General features: G+C 44.9%; 1 non-coding gene across 1 annotated transcript; it reads left to right on the forward strand.

Annotated features, from left to right (window-relative positions):
• Positions 1-2,646: 2,646 nt before the first annotated feature.
• On the forward strand, positions 2,647-2,721 carry Trnat-cgu. Its single transcript has one exon. It is a non-coding gene; the product is annotated as a tRNA-Thr (tRNA).
• The last annotated feature ends 13,037 nt before the right edge of the window (positions 2,722-15,758 follow it).

Consider the following 15,758-nt stretch of genomic DNA (forward strand, 5'->3'; position numbering starts at 1 on the left):
TGACATACGTAGGTAAACTGTCGTAGTGCAGATACCAAGCTTGCGACCTGTTTATGAGCTGTATGTGGCCGCAGCCTCATTGTAAATATTGAGTGCTATATGTAGTTTATCGTGGACAACATTACGAACCTATTTGAATTATATAAAACTCATAAATTAACAACAGAATTTGCATGTATCCCTAGGGGTCTGCATTAATGGCTGTATACATTTTCACATATAGTATTTTTCATGTGTGGATCAAATGAATGGAAGAAAGGTAAGAACAAATCGTTATAATGCATAGGATTAGGGGGACAAAGAAGGGAGGGTTAGGGGTGGGAGAAGAGCAGAGCAAAGCAGGGACGAAGTGAAAATGGGTATGAGGGATGGTAGAGGATGATTTAAATGTGAATAGCAATGAGGAAACGGAATGGGGGGAGGACAAAAAGGGAGGGAGGGAGGGAGGGGGAGGATTGAGGAGTAAATTACAGGGGCTTTCCAAAGATAAAGTAGCTATGGGGCTAGTATATTGTCAAATACACTTGTCATACAGTTAACTGTATTGTGATCATAGGTGGATCTCCATCCCACAAAAAAGCTGGCATTGCTCATGGAAACAAAAATCAGATGGGAAATTCAAACCATCTGTAAGTACATGTGACATGATGCAAATAATACTTAAGACCATGTAATAATAAAAAAAAGTGACATCGCCTTACATTGATGTTTATTACACCAGGAAAATTTCAACAGTTACACAGTAGGTAGTTGTAGATGAGCCTAACCGGAGCACACTTTTGTAATAGGAAGCAACTTCAGCGAAAATGTTACCGTCAATGATCCAACGCCCGTCGGTAGATGGCTGCAGCTCACAAAATAGGTCCCAATACACAAAGTACGTTGCCGTCAAGCCGCTTTCTTGCCTCATTGTAAGCGATGAGCCCGTTACGGGAGCCTACACGTTATAAAGGCACGCCAGCAACGCGCATGGGGAGAGGATGAAACTCGTAAATGACAGACCCTGCTGGCGGCGAACTTTGCGCCACTAAATACGACCGGGAGCAGACCAGAAACACCTGCTGATACGCACTTGTAACCTCACCCGCCACTCTAGCTGCAGTCCATTAGAGGCGTAAAAGCGAAACATAACAACATTAGTCTGATCCTAGCGGCAGGGGTAATGGAGTTGTAGCCATTTCTTACACGCAAACAGCGGCACAATGCCGAGTGGGCGTGCGGATGGAAGCAAGGGAGGCAAAAGACCAACAACATCTCTCCCTGCAACTCTACATATGGTCAAGTTACAGGGCGGGAGCGCGGATTATGGCAGGGGGCGTACTCGGCTATTCATAGCGCAAATTGATGAGGCCGGAGTCATCAAGCGCCGGCTGCGGATGGGAGATGACATCAAAAGAGTGCAGTCAAAAGGCGCTGTCTGCCCCCCTCCCAAAATCCCCCGACCCCCTCGGCTCGGCTGCTCGCTGAATTACTACCAGGGCACCGCATGAAAAATAATTAATGCCTCGGAGACCGGCAAATGTTTTGTGAGTGTTCGATGAATTGCGGGCCCTCGCCGAGTTCTTGGGGGCGAACCGGTGAGAAGTAATTCCTCCCCACTTGTTCGCGCTCGCCTCATCCTCTATATGTAAGCCTCTTCCGGATTAACTGATCAATTTCCTGGATGGCCCCCGCAGATTGCAGCACCGCGGAATACCCGAGACAATTGGCACAATGAAGATCGTGACCCAAGAAGAAATGAGTTTCAGGAAGCTTTAGAGTGAATGATTACTTCGTAAATTGAAGGATTAGAGCTTCTTTTCAGAATTTTTAATTACTCACTTTAATCTGGGGCGTTAAGAATTATGTCTGAACACTAAGGCTAATATTATCAGTAGTGACATTTCCCTCTCTTTTCTAGCGTTTATTCCGTCGTAGGGGAACCACTGTTTTCGTGATTTGGAGAAATTTCTTTATTTTAACTTTGTAGCCATATGCCCTTCGTGTCTCCGCAGTAGTCACTTAACACAGGGGAGGAGAGTCGTGTACGCCCTCTATCTATGAACAGTGTAAAGTCCCGGTCGGGGCACACATTTTCAACATGTCCCCAATGAAGTACATCAACGCCTGTTTGCAGCTAGGGTGTCCATTTAATTATCATTTCATTTCTAGCAAAGCTGCATGCTCATCAACGGTAACTGTTCTTTCGGGAACAGATACTACCGTCCTATATAGTTAAAATATGGCTTCCCGGCCATTGACCTTGTTGTGCAAACGCACACGGTATGCCCGAACTCGTACGGGACTTGGTAGATTAATCTGCCCCGAGTATTGAGTATGATGGGCAAACATCTATTAGGCGAAAAAAATGTTCAAATGTGTGTGAAATCTTATGGGACTTAACTGTTAAGGTCATCAGTCCCTAAGCTTACACGAGACTTAACCTAAATTATCCTAAGGACAAACACACATACTCATGCCCGAGGGAGGACTCGAACCTCTGCCGGAACCAGATGCACAGTCCATGACAGCAGCGCCTGAGACCGATCGGCTAATCCCGCGCGGCTATTAGGCGCACTACGAATGTAATGCTGTGGACATGCTGGGAATGTGGGTCTCACGGGGAGCGTGCAAGGGATAAGTCCCCGCAGGCGCACTAGCCTCTGTGCCCTCGGTAGCTCAGGTGGATAGAGCGTCTGCCACGTAAGCAGGAGATCCCGGGTTCGAGTTCCGGTCGGGGCACTCATTTTCAACATGTTCCCAACGAAGTACATCAACGCCTGTTTGCAGCTAGGGTGTCCATTTAATTATCATTTCAGTGTAAAGATTGTTCCCGTTTTTTTCTCTCTTTTTTCCCATCAGTCTTCTGTTTGGTTTGATGCAGTCCGCCAAAAATGCCTTTCCTGTACCAAAATAATCAGCGCACAGTAGGACATGCACATTACATCCCCAACTGCATATACTCCAATCTCTATCTTCTCTTGCAGTTTTCTCCCCTCTGAGCTCCCGCAAATACCATGGAAGTTATACCCTGATGTCTCAACGTATGTCCTATGATCCTGTCCCTTCTTACTCTTAGAGAAATCCGTATGTTCCTTTCTTCGTAGGTTTGTGGAGGACCTTCTCATTTCTCATCTCATCTGTCCACATGATTCTCAACGTCCATCTATAGCACCACATACCAAACGATTCGATTCTCAATTTTCCCGGAATCTGTGATAAACCTCTATAAAATGCTAGGCGCGTGAAGTACATTCTCAGAAGTTTGTTCTTCAAATTAAGGCCGATGTTTGATACTAATACGCTTACGTTTACAATGGTATTTCAACTGTCTGTGTAAGGCTTTTTCTGATGTTTTACGCGATCACAATGTTTTTGCACCTGAGAGAGAGGACGCTACGATCACCTTATCATGAATTCTTATTAAACAACTTGATAGCTAGTATATGCACAACTGCCGTGAAATCACTCCCAGTGCAAAGAAAGCGCTTTCCTTAGTCGCCACTGTACTTGTGTCCGGCAACGTCACCGCGTGTTTTCAGTAACGGGCACGGGAGGCCAAATGCAATAATACCGTGGTTGCTTAGTATAAACCTGGGATAGCACAGTATTTGTCTAAATGTGCGCACAAAACTGCCTAAAAATCACACTTAATCTGTCCAGCGTGTCAGACCAACGATCGCTAATTTTCCCTTTCTCGAAAGATGGCGGCTGCGAGTTAAGTTACATGAGCAGGTAACGATTAATGACAATTATTTGTGTATAAAAAGTGTAAAATATCATCATGATAAAAGATAACAGTGAGGTATATCATAAGCTGCTGAAATTAATTTATGGAAAGAATTCAGTCCAGCACTATACTAACGCTTGCAAAAGAAAATATAATGGACGATCAAAAAGTTTCCGTTCGAAAGCCATACTAAAACTTGCCTGTATGTCGGTGCTTCTTTGCACGCATCGGAGTCGCGCTGGGCTATACAGGGTGAGTCACCTAACGTTACCGCTGGATATATTTCGTAAACCACATCAAATACTGACGAACCGATTCCACAGACCGAACGTGAGGAGAGGGGCTAGTGTAATTGTTTAATACAAACCATACAAAAATGTACGTGAGTATGTTTTTTAACACAAACCTACGTTTTTTTAAATGGAACCACGTTAGTTTTGTTAGTACAGCTGAACATATAAACAAATACGTAATCATTGCCGTTTTTTGCATTGTAAAATGTTAATTACATCCGGAGATATTGTAACCTAAAGTTGACGCTTGAGTACCACTCCTCCGCTGTTAGATCGTGTGTATCGGAGAGCACCGAATTACGTAGGGATCCAAAGGGAACGGTGATGGACCTTAGGTACAGAAGAGACTGGAACAGCACATTACGTCCACATGCTAACACCTTTTTATTGGTCTTTTTCACTGACGCACATGTGCATTACCATGAGGGGTGAGGTACACGTACACACTCTGTTTACAATTACGGAGTGAAAAAGACCAATAAAAAGGTGTTAGCATGTGGACGTAATGTGCTGTTCCAGTCTCTTCTGTACCTAAGGTCCATCACCGTTCTCTTTGGATCCCTACGTAATTCGGTGCTCTCCGATACACACGATCTAACAGCGGAGGAGTGGTACTCAAGCGTCAACTTTAGGTTACAATATCTCCGGATGTAATGAACATTTTACGATGCAACAAACGGCACTGATTACGTATTTGTTTATATGTTCAGATGTGCTAACAAAACTAACGTGGTTCCATTTAAAAAAACGTAGGTTTGTGTTAAAAAAATACTTCCGTGCATTTTTTTATGGTTTGTATTAACCAATTACACTAGCCCCTCTCCTCACGTTCGGTCTGTGGAATCGATTCGTCAGTATTTGATGTGGTTTACGAAATATATCCAGCGGTAATGTTAGGTGACTCACCCTGTATATACGCTGCAGCGACGCCCTCAAACGGAAAGTTTTTGATTGCCCCTTATAAATTTAAATGCAATTTGTGGTTGTTGTTAAACTGAATGAAGAATTAATTGAAGAAAGGTTAGATTGCAGAATGACACTGGGTTCAAGTCCGCCTATTTAGGTCTTTATGCAACTTCCTGCTTGATTATCTGACTACTAAAACCAAATTGTGGAAAGATAGTGTGACGTATTGGTAATTTTCATTCGTTAATTTAATTGTATACCATTGTTTGTGTGATATAAACTGAGCTCGAATTGTGCTCGGAAATGCCCACTTGGGGGCAAAACACTGCGAGGCAACTGGGCTACACCGCTGAAGATGATGACACACACGCGCGCTCGAAAAAATCAATGCAGCCGCCAGTTCTGAAACTGTTATTCATGACAGAAAAGACGCAATGGAAGATCCCAACAAAAGGCTACTGTTGCCCTCTCGTCAGAATACAGAAAGCATGTTAAAATATGACATGCCTGTGGACACTCTACGCATTACAAATTCATTACAAACGAGTGGAGCAAAATCCCTTATGTAAGGTGGCTGTCCTACATGGAATCGAATGAAGAAGCCTCCATCCTGCATGTCTGACCGGCAGGAGGAACACCGCTGACGGATACTGGTTTCCACAGCCCCCAGCTTGTTGTCCACTTCTAGCCACTTTTCCTCCCATTAATGAACGACCTCGTAGCTCAACAAAAATTTTCCAGCTTTTAGGGCTGTACAGGGTGAGATAGTTGGCCGACGCTATACAGTTCGGATTCTCGGTCTCGAAAGATCGACAGACTCCGTGATACTTCCGGTGAACTGCTACGTAACGGCGTAGGTCAGATCTTGGGTACAAAGACAGAACCGTCCATCTGACAGAAAGGTGGAAACAAGCCAAATAGTGCGTATTATTGTTATAACAGTGAGCTTTTAAGTCATAGAGAACGTGATGACAGGTAATGTACTCACTGAAACTTTATTACCTTCCAAAGATATTTTTTTCAGAAATATTAATTAGGAATCGTGCCTGATGACACTTCTCTATACCTATATGTACATCTACGAGTACATTCTGCAACGTGGCTTACGGCGTGTAGCGAGGGTACTTTGTCTACTGCTGATAATTCTCCGCTTTTCTGTTCCCCTCGCGAATGGTCAGCGGGAAGAATGACTGTTGGTAAACCTCACTGTGAGTTCTAATTCCTCTACTTTTACCTCCACGGCCATTTCGCGAGATATACGTAGGAGCAAGCAATGTATGACTGACTCATCTAGAAAAGTTTTTTTATTTATCGTATGATCATACAGAGCTTGGATCAAATACATAATTTTAAGAGTATACAGTGTAGGAAATGACAAGCAAAATACAGGTACAGAATCAAATGTCCAAAGTATTATGCTAAATTATGTACACATTACACAAATTCTTAGATTTCTAAATCCAGTCTGTTGATCCAGTTGAGCCCTTCAGGTGATGCATGGTGGATGTCGTTTATTGTTCCCCCGAAGGCTCGTTTCGGGCATTCACCAACAGTGTGATTTATTGTTTGCAGGGCAGCTCCACAGTCACAAACTGGAGATGTTGCCCAGCCCCATTTGTGCTTTACATATCCGCAGTTCCCTTGTTCTGTTCGGATGCGGTTGGTGGTTCTCCACTGGCGTCTGGGGAGTGTGAAACCTGGAACTCGCATGGAAGGCTTTTCAACCAGATGACCGTTCAACACTGACTATTCTTCCCACTGACTTCTCCATACTTCGTTGATGTTAAAGTCGGAGGCTTCAAGATGTTGTGCAGTTCGCCAAGGTGGTTTTCTTGACTTCAGACGCTGATGTTCTGCTATTAATATGAGGGCAGTTCAATAAGTAATGCAACACTTTTTTTTCTCGGCCAATTTTGGTCGAAAATACCGGAAATTTCTTGTGGAATATTTTCAAACATTCCCGCTTCGTCTCGCATAGTTTCATTGACTTCCGACAGGTGGCAGCGCTGTACGGAGCTGTTAAAATGGCGTCTGTAACGGATGTGCGTTGCAAACAACGGGCAGTGATCGAGTTTCTTTTGGCGGAAAACCAGGGCATCTCAGATATTCATAGGCGCTTGCAGAATGTCTACGGTGATCTGGCAGTGGACAAAAGCACGGTGAGTCGTTGGGCAAAGCGTGTGTCATCATCGCCGCAAGGTCAAGCAAGACTGTCTGATCTCCCGCGTGCGGGCCGGCCGTGCACAGCTGTGACTCCTGCAATGGCGGAGCGTACGAACACACTCGTTCGAGATGATCGACGGATCACCATCAAACAACTCAGTGCTCAACTTGACATCTCTGTTGGTAGTGCTGTCACAATTGTTCACCAGTTGGGATATTCAAAGGTTTGTTCCCGCTGGGTCCCTCGTTGTCTAACCGAACACCATAAAGAGCAAAGGAGAACCATCTGTGCGGAATTGCTTGCTCGTCATGTGGCTGAGGGTGACAATTTCTTGTCAAAGATTGTTACAGGCGATGAAACATGGGTTCATCACTTCGAACCTGAAACAAAACGGCAATCAATGGAGTGGCGCCACACCCACTCCCCTACCAAGAAAAAGTTTAAAGCCATACCCTCAGCCGGTAAAGTCACGGTTACAGTCTTCTGGGACGCTGAAGGGGTTATTCTGTTCGATGTCCTTCCCCATGGTCAAACGATCAACTCTGAAGTGTATTGTGCTACTCTTCAGAAATTGAAGAAACGACTTCAGCGTGTTCGTAGGCACAAAAATCTGAACGAACTTCTCCTTCTTCATGACAACGCAAGACCTCACACAAGTCTTCGCACCCGAGAGGAGCTCACAAAACTTCAGTGGACTGTTCTTCCTCATGCACCCTACAGCCCCGATCTCGCACCGTCGGATTTCCATATGTTTGGCCCAATGAAGGACGCAATCCGTGGGAGGCACTACGCGGATGATGAAGAAGTTATTGATGCCGTACGACGTTGGCTCCGACATCGACCAGTGGAATGGTACCGTGCAGGCATACAGGCCCTCATTTCAAGGTGGCGTAAGGCCGTAGCATTGAATGGAGATTACGTTGAAAAATAGTGTTGTGTAGCTAAAAGATTGGGGAATAACCTGGTGTATTTCAATGCTGAATAAAACAAGCCCTGTTTCAGAAAAAAAATGTGTTGCATTACTTATTGAACTGCCCTCGTATATCGCTGCTTACGGGTAGCTGAGGGTTCTTCTGGAGGCAAGGTTACTTCTTGGGGGTCAAGGTTACCCGCGCCCATGACATACCCTAAGTCACACGCGCCTCCTGGGTGGTGCTAAATGAGTAACAACAAAAGGATGAGACCGAACTGCCCGAAAAGGCCTCCCGGTCACAGAATGCAGAGAAAACAACCAAAAAGTCCATCTCAGGACGCACAAGTTCGTAGAACTGGTCCATCTATTCGCATATCTAGAAAGGTATTCTCTCGGAATTTTTAACAGCAAACCGCACAGTGACGGAGAGCGCGTTTCTTGCACTATATGTCACCGGAGTTGACTGAGCATCTCTGTGCCGCTTTCGCCCTCACTAAATGCAACCTATAACGAAACACACTGCTCTTCTTTGGCTCTCAAATTCTTCTCTCAGTCCTATCTGGTAAGAATCCCAAACTGACCAGCAATAGTTACGTACGGTCTGTCAAATTTTACATAAAATACCTATATTCTGGGTGGGCTGCACTTGCTGAGGATTCTTCCAAGTAACAACGCTGCTGTTTCATTAAAAAAATATATACTAAAAACCAATGAAAATCATTTAATTAGGGACTCTAGGAACTCCAAAATTTCTACTACACCTCAAAAACACATAACAATGTCTACAGCAGCCGTTTTTAAAAGATATCAATATCAGATCAAATCGATTTGACGAACGTTTCGACAAAATCAATAAACTATGGATTTTCATTTAGTCAGTGAAATTAAAGAAAATGCTCATCTGAAAAGAGAAAGGGAAAAAGCAGCAAATATAGTGCCAGGTTTTCTGAAGTTAACTCTTGTTAAAGCCCATTCCAGAATGAATTATTCACATGGTGACAGAAAACAACCTTGAAAGCATCGATGAACACAGATTCACTGTCCGAAATTATAAATTCACACTCAAAGTTTAGCGAGTTAAAAAGAGAGTAGAACTAAGAAAGCGGGGCACCAACTAATACGAAGCTCTTCTGACTACGAGATACCAAAATATTCTAGCTACTTTCGGACAAGTTCGTCATTCTGCACAAAACTACTTTACCAAAGCCGGTTGTTTTGCGCGTCCACTAGCGAAACGTTGCACCACTCACACTTTTGGCAGAATCTACGCTGATGAGGGTGATGGTGGATACACTTACATACATGCATGAGAGTACAGACAGTGAATTAATTTCAAGATGATGAATGCGATTAAAAGGTCTTGAGCTGCGAGGTTAACAGCTCTCCCTGCCTCATAAGTCTGGCGGGGAGAAATAAAGCTGGAGAGAATGTTTAAAATTTTGTAATAATTGGTAAAACAGTTACTTTTAGTCAGTACCTGTAATGTGTCACGTAAAATAGTTTTAGAAATGAGTAATAGAAGCCTAATAACAGTGGTAAGATTATTGCGGCTAAAAGGGAAATGGAATAGCGTGCCACAACGGAGAAGTGTATACACCGTAGTGTCATCTCGTAATACACTGGTAGCTTCTGTCAAATAGCGGACATCCTGTTTGACGTCCCAAACTGGGATCAATTTTAATTCTTCACAAAAATTCAACACTTCCTCTAATCTGATAATGAGTAAGCACATATCATCTCCTTTACTTACTTTACGCGTTTTTTATCTTTATGCGTTGTCAGAATCAATCAGTCTGTCCATCGATCAACAGTGAAATGACAGAGAAATTACTCAAGAAAGATAAAGGACAAAAATGGAGATCACTTGATGGTAAACGTATCGAGCGCGATCGATCACAAGCTTTACTCATCTGATATTTTCTTTCTTGTGAAGCTCGTGCGTGTGAGTGCCACAGAACTTTTTAGAGCTGCGCACCATGCAGTCCCAATACACACATCGCTTACATCTGGTTGTGTCACGAAATATATGCCTGCTGGACCATAGTATTTTCATCTATTCTGCCGCTCCACTCAAGCAATTAAAAAAAATCTCTCGGGTTCTGGTGTTCACGACAATGCATCGTGGTTCAAATGGCTCTGAGCACTATGCGACTTAACTTCTGAGGTCATCAGTCCTCTATAACTTAGAACTACTTAAACCTAACTAACCTAAGGACATCACACACATCCATGCCCGAGGCAGGATTCGAACCTGCGACCGTAGCGGTCGCGCGGTTCCAGACTGTAGCGCCTCGAACCGCTCGGCCACTCCGGCCGGTAATGCATCATGTTTCAGTTACTTTCTATCATCCACTTTATACCATCATGGCAAATCTTATTTGTTTATGCACGTCTAATCAGAGATCCTCGTAGAAATCGCTTTTCAGGTATTATTAATTGCGTATAGATAAATACTGTTTCCGTAATGTTCATTAATAATAATAAGGATAGCAGACTGGTCTTACTGGGAAAGGACACACAGCAGTATTGTAATTATACTCCTCCTACTACACTGGGAAAGAAAACCTGTATTGCGATCGATCAGTGTTAACTCATAAGATCAATGACTACTGAAGAGAAGTTATTGGTTGGGACTTAACTTCTGAGGTCATCAGTCCCCTAGAACTTAGAACTACTTAAACCTAACTAACCTAAGGACATCACACACATCCATGCCCGAGGCAGGATTCGAACCTGCGACCGTAGCGGTCGCGCGGTTCCAGACTGTAGCGCCTCGAACCGCTCGGCCACTCCGGCCGGTAATGCATCATGTTTCAGTTACTTTCTATCATCCACTTTATACCATCATGGCAAATCTTATTTGTTTATGCACGTCTAATCAGAGATCCTCGTAGAAATCGCTTTTCAGGTATTATTAATTGCGTATAGATAAATACTGTTTCCGTAATGTTCATTAATAATAATAAGGATAGCAGACTGGTCTTACTGGGAAAGGACACACAGCAGTATTGTAATTATACTCCTCCTACTACACTGGGAAAGAAAACCTGTATTGCGATCGATCAGTGTTAACTCATAAGATCAATGACTACTGAAGAGAAGTTATTGGTTGGGACTTAACTTCTGAGGTCATCAGTCCCCTAGAACTTAGAACTACTTAAACCTAACTAACCTAAGGACATCACACACATCCATGCCCGAGGCAGGATTCGAACCTGCGACCGTAGCGGTCGCGCGGTTCCAGACTGTAGCGCCTCGAACCGCTCGGCCACTCCGGCCGGTAATGCATCATGTTTCAGTTACTTTCTATCATCCACTTTATACCATCATGGCAAATCTTATTTGTTTATGCACGTCTAATCAGAGATCCTCGTAGAAATCGCTTTTCAGGTATTATTAATTGCGTATAGATAAATACTGTTTCCGTAATGTTCATTAATAATAATAAGGATAGCAGACTGGTCTTACTGGGAAAGGACACACAGCAGTATTGTAATTATACTCCTCCTACTACACTGGGAAAGAAAACCTGTATTGCGATCGATCAGTGTTAACTCATAAGATCAATGACTACTGAAGAGAAGTTATTGGTTGGGACTTAACTTCTGAGGTCATCAGTCCCCTAGAACTTAGAACTACTTAAACCTAACTAACCTAAGGACATCACACACATCCATGCCCGAGGCAGGATTCGAACCTGCGACCGTAGCGGTCGCGCGGTTCCAGACTGTAGCGCCTCGAACCGCTCGGCCACTCCGGCCGGCTAGAGAAGTTATTATGAATTACAAAGTCATGACATTTTTAAGTCATGTTGGGACGATAGCGGACAAGTTTAACAATATATCAAAGCAATCAGTCTATATCGATACAAATATTTATTTATTAATTTTGGTAACAAGTTTCAGTCAAAAGTGACCATCTTCGACCATACACTGAAATTTCCAAAAGTTGCCAAGCGATTAGTACTGGGCGTTGAACATTACTGTTCTGCCACGTAAGAAAGTTTATTATGGTTGTACGATCGCTTTGTTTCTCAGAGGGTGACTGATGGGGCCCTACTTAACATACTAGCTGCTTATCTGACGTACACTCCATGCTAGTTATTAGTGCATGCACATGTAATCTAACAAATAGCTCATGTCACATCACGATCGACGGCATACGACACAACCGCCTTCACACCCTAAATAACTTTTGTTTCAAAGTTCATAATTACTTGTCTGTCTCTATGCCCAGTTTTGTAGTTAAACCCAGCACAACGCTGAGCATGAGGCGGGACACACATCGTTCTACCAAGTGGCCTGTTTGGACATGGTACTGCAGGTACGGCGTCGATTTTGGTGGCAACCAGTGGCGTCCTGGACTATGTATGTTTGCTTGGCTGTTCGTATCGTCCATAGCTCTATGCTACACCTTTTGGGAACATTTACACGATGTAATAGTTTTGTCTAATCCACAACAGGGGAAAGTCTATATTCTAGCCGCTGCTGTCGGCCGTTTGAGTTTTTAATGCCTTCGAAAGTGTTTTGAATATACACTCCTGGAAATTGAAATAAGAACACCGTGAATTCATTGTCCCAGGAAGGGGAAACATTATTGACACATTCCTGGGGTCAGATACATCACATGATCACACTGACAGAACCACAGGCACATAGACACAGGCAACAGAGCATGCACAATGTCGGCACTAGTACAGTGTATATCCACCTTTCGCAGCAATGCAGGCTGCTATTCTCCCATGGAGACGATCGTAGAGATGCTGGATGTAGTCCTGTGGAACGGCTTGCCATGCCATTTCCACCTGGCGCCTCAGTTGGACCAGCGTTCGTGCTGGACGTGCAGACCGCGTGAGACGACGCTTCATCCAGTCCCAAACATGCTCAATGGGGGACAGATCCGGAGATCTTGCTGGCCAGGGTAGTTGACTTACACCTTCTAGAGCACGTTGGGTGGCACGGGATACATGCGGACGTGCATTGTCCTGTTGGAACAGCAAGTTCCCTTGCCGGTCTAGGAATGGTAGAACGATGGGTTCGATGACGGTTTGGATGTACCGTGCACTATTCAGTGTCCCCTCGACGATCACCAGTGGTGTACGGCCAGTGTAGGAGATCGCTCCCCACACCATGATGCCGGGTGCTGGCCCTGTGTGCCTCGGTCGTATGCAGTCCTGATTGTGGCGCTCACCTGCACGGCGCCAAACACGCATACGACCATCATTGGCACCAAGGCAGAAGCGACTCTCATCGCTGAAGACGACACGTCTCCATTCGTCCCTCCACTCACGCCTGTCGCGACACCACTGGAGGCAGGCTGCACGATGTTGGGGCGTGAGCGGAAGACGGCCTAACGGTGTGCGGGACCGTAGCCCAGCTTCATGGAGACGGTTGCGAATGGTCCTCGCCGATACCCCAGGAGCAACAGTGTCCCTAATTTGCTGGGAAGTGGCGGTGCGGTCCCCTACGGCACTGCGTAGGATCCTACGGTCTTGGCGTGCATCCGTGCGTCGCTGCGGTCCGGTCCCAGGTCGACGGGCACGTGCACCTTCCGCCGACCACTGGCGACAACATCGATGTACTGTGGAGACCTCACGCCCCACGTGTTGAGCAATTCGGCGGTACGTCCACCCGGCCTCCCGCATGCCCACTATACGCCCTCGCTCAAAGTCCGTCAACTGCACATACGGTTCACGTCCACGCTGTCGCGGCATGCTACCAGTGTTAAAGACTGCGATGCAGCTCCGTATGCCACGGCAAACTGGCTGACACTGACGGCGGCGGTGCACAAATGCTGCGCAGCTAGCGCCATTCGACGGCCAACACCGCGGTTCCTGGTGTGTCCGCTGTGCCGTGCGTGTGATCATTGCTTGTACAGCCCTCTCGCAGTGTCCGGAGCAAGTATGGTGGGTCTGACACACCGGTGTCAATGTGTTCTTTTTTCCATTTCCAGGAGTGTATTTGTGTATTATAATCGACTTGCATGTACAATACCAGGTTTTTGCTAATTGTATACACGCTGTTTGTGAATTATGTCGGTCACGGATTTACTCTACCGATCACACGTAGAACACTGGGCGGAGCTCTCCCTCTGTAACCCCTGGCGTCCACATGCTAGTCAGCACTTGTCGAGTTGTAATTTTTGGGACGTACAGCAGCTACGCAAACCGGTTCCCCGAGGATCAACGGTTTGCGTACAATTTTATTCAATTTATTTTTATAACTGTGTGGTCTGTAAGTTAGTTTGTAAACTGAAAAGCTGTATCACACTTGGCCCATTTCGTTAACTTCAGAGTTCTTGGTCTGAAAATCGCCACTTTTGACTGAAACTGGTTAGCACAGTTAATAAGTAAAGATTTGTTGTTATCTAGACACACTGTTTTGTTATACTATCAAAAAAATTATTGATGTTGCAGCTTGTACAAGACACGATAAAAAGAAAACAGAAACCAGGAAACAGAGCAAATACGAGGAGTTGGCAATTCACGTGAAAAATATTTGGCACCTGCAGGATTTTGAAACATATTCCATGGCGATTTCAACAGAAACAGTTCGATCACAAAAATTCAGAAAAATTCGGAATCCTTGGAACTGCTTGAGAGAGACTTTAACCTCGCACACAACGCTTCATTGCAGGTATACAAAGTGCAACGAAACTTTTTGAAGAAAAAAAAATAGGATGCGTCCTCACACGAAGAGGTATTGTCTGTACCCGCTAAAAGAAACAAATAAAAAAAAAGACACACAACGAAGGAATTATCCTAAAGGGACGGAAATCAGTAGATGTGCTGTACGTGTACAGACACACAAATGATCACAATTTCAGAAAAGTTAGATGATTTATTTAAGAGGAAGAGCTTCACAAATTAAGCAAGTCCGTAACGCGTTGGGACCAACGCGTTATTGACTTGCTTACTCTGTGAAGCTCTGGGCCTTATGCGAGCAGTTATTCGGCTTGGCTTTGACTGATGGAATTGTTGGATGTCCTCCTGAGGTATATCGTGCCAAATACTGTCCAATTGGCGCGTTAGATCGTCTAAATCCGAGGCTGTTTGGAGGACTCTGACCACAATGCTCCAAACGTTCTCATTGTGGTAGAGATCTGGCGACTTTTCTGGTCAAGGTAGGGTTCGGCAAGCACGAAGACAAGCCGTAGGAACTCTCGCGGTGTGCGGGCGGCCATTATCTTGCTGAAATATAAGCCCAGGATGGTTTGCCATCAAGAATGTCGTCGACGTACCGCTGTGCCGTAAAGGTTCCGTGAATGACAATCAAAGGGGTTCTGCTATGAAAAGAAATGGCACCCAGACCATTAGTCCTGCTTGTCAGGCCATATGGCGGGCGAAAATCTGGTTGGCATCCCACTGCTGCACGGAGCGTCGCCAAACATGTCTTCGACCTGTAATCTCATTGACTGGTGTAGAATTGTCTTCAGTGATGAGCCCCCGTTCTATTGAGCCCCGATGACCACCGAAGACGTGTAAGGAAACGCCGCGGACAGTATTGGGATACGAGCCTGACAGTCGCCCACAATACCCGGACTGAGGCTCTGGGGGGCCATTTCTTTCTATAGCAGCATCTCCTCTATCCGTCATCGAGGCACCGTTACAAACCAGTGTTAAGTCAGTGACATTCTACGCATGGTTTTGTTGTCCTTCATGGCAACCCATCCTTCACTTACATTTGAGCAAGAAAATTCCCACCCGCAAACTGCGAAGAGCTTCTACTATTTGCGTTCGTGCTTGCCAAAACCTACCTTGGCCAGCAAGATCGC

Source organism: Schistocerca americana, chromosome 3, assembly GCF_021461395.2.
Source record: "Schistocerca americana isolate TAMUIC-IGC-003095 chromosome 3, iqSchAmer2.1, whole genome shotgun sequence".
In the NCBI taxonomy this organism is placed as follows: Eukaryota; Metazoa; Arthropoda; class Insecta; order Orthoptera; family Acrididae; genus Schistocerca; species Schistocerca americana.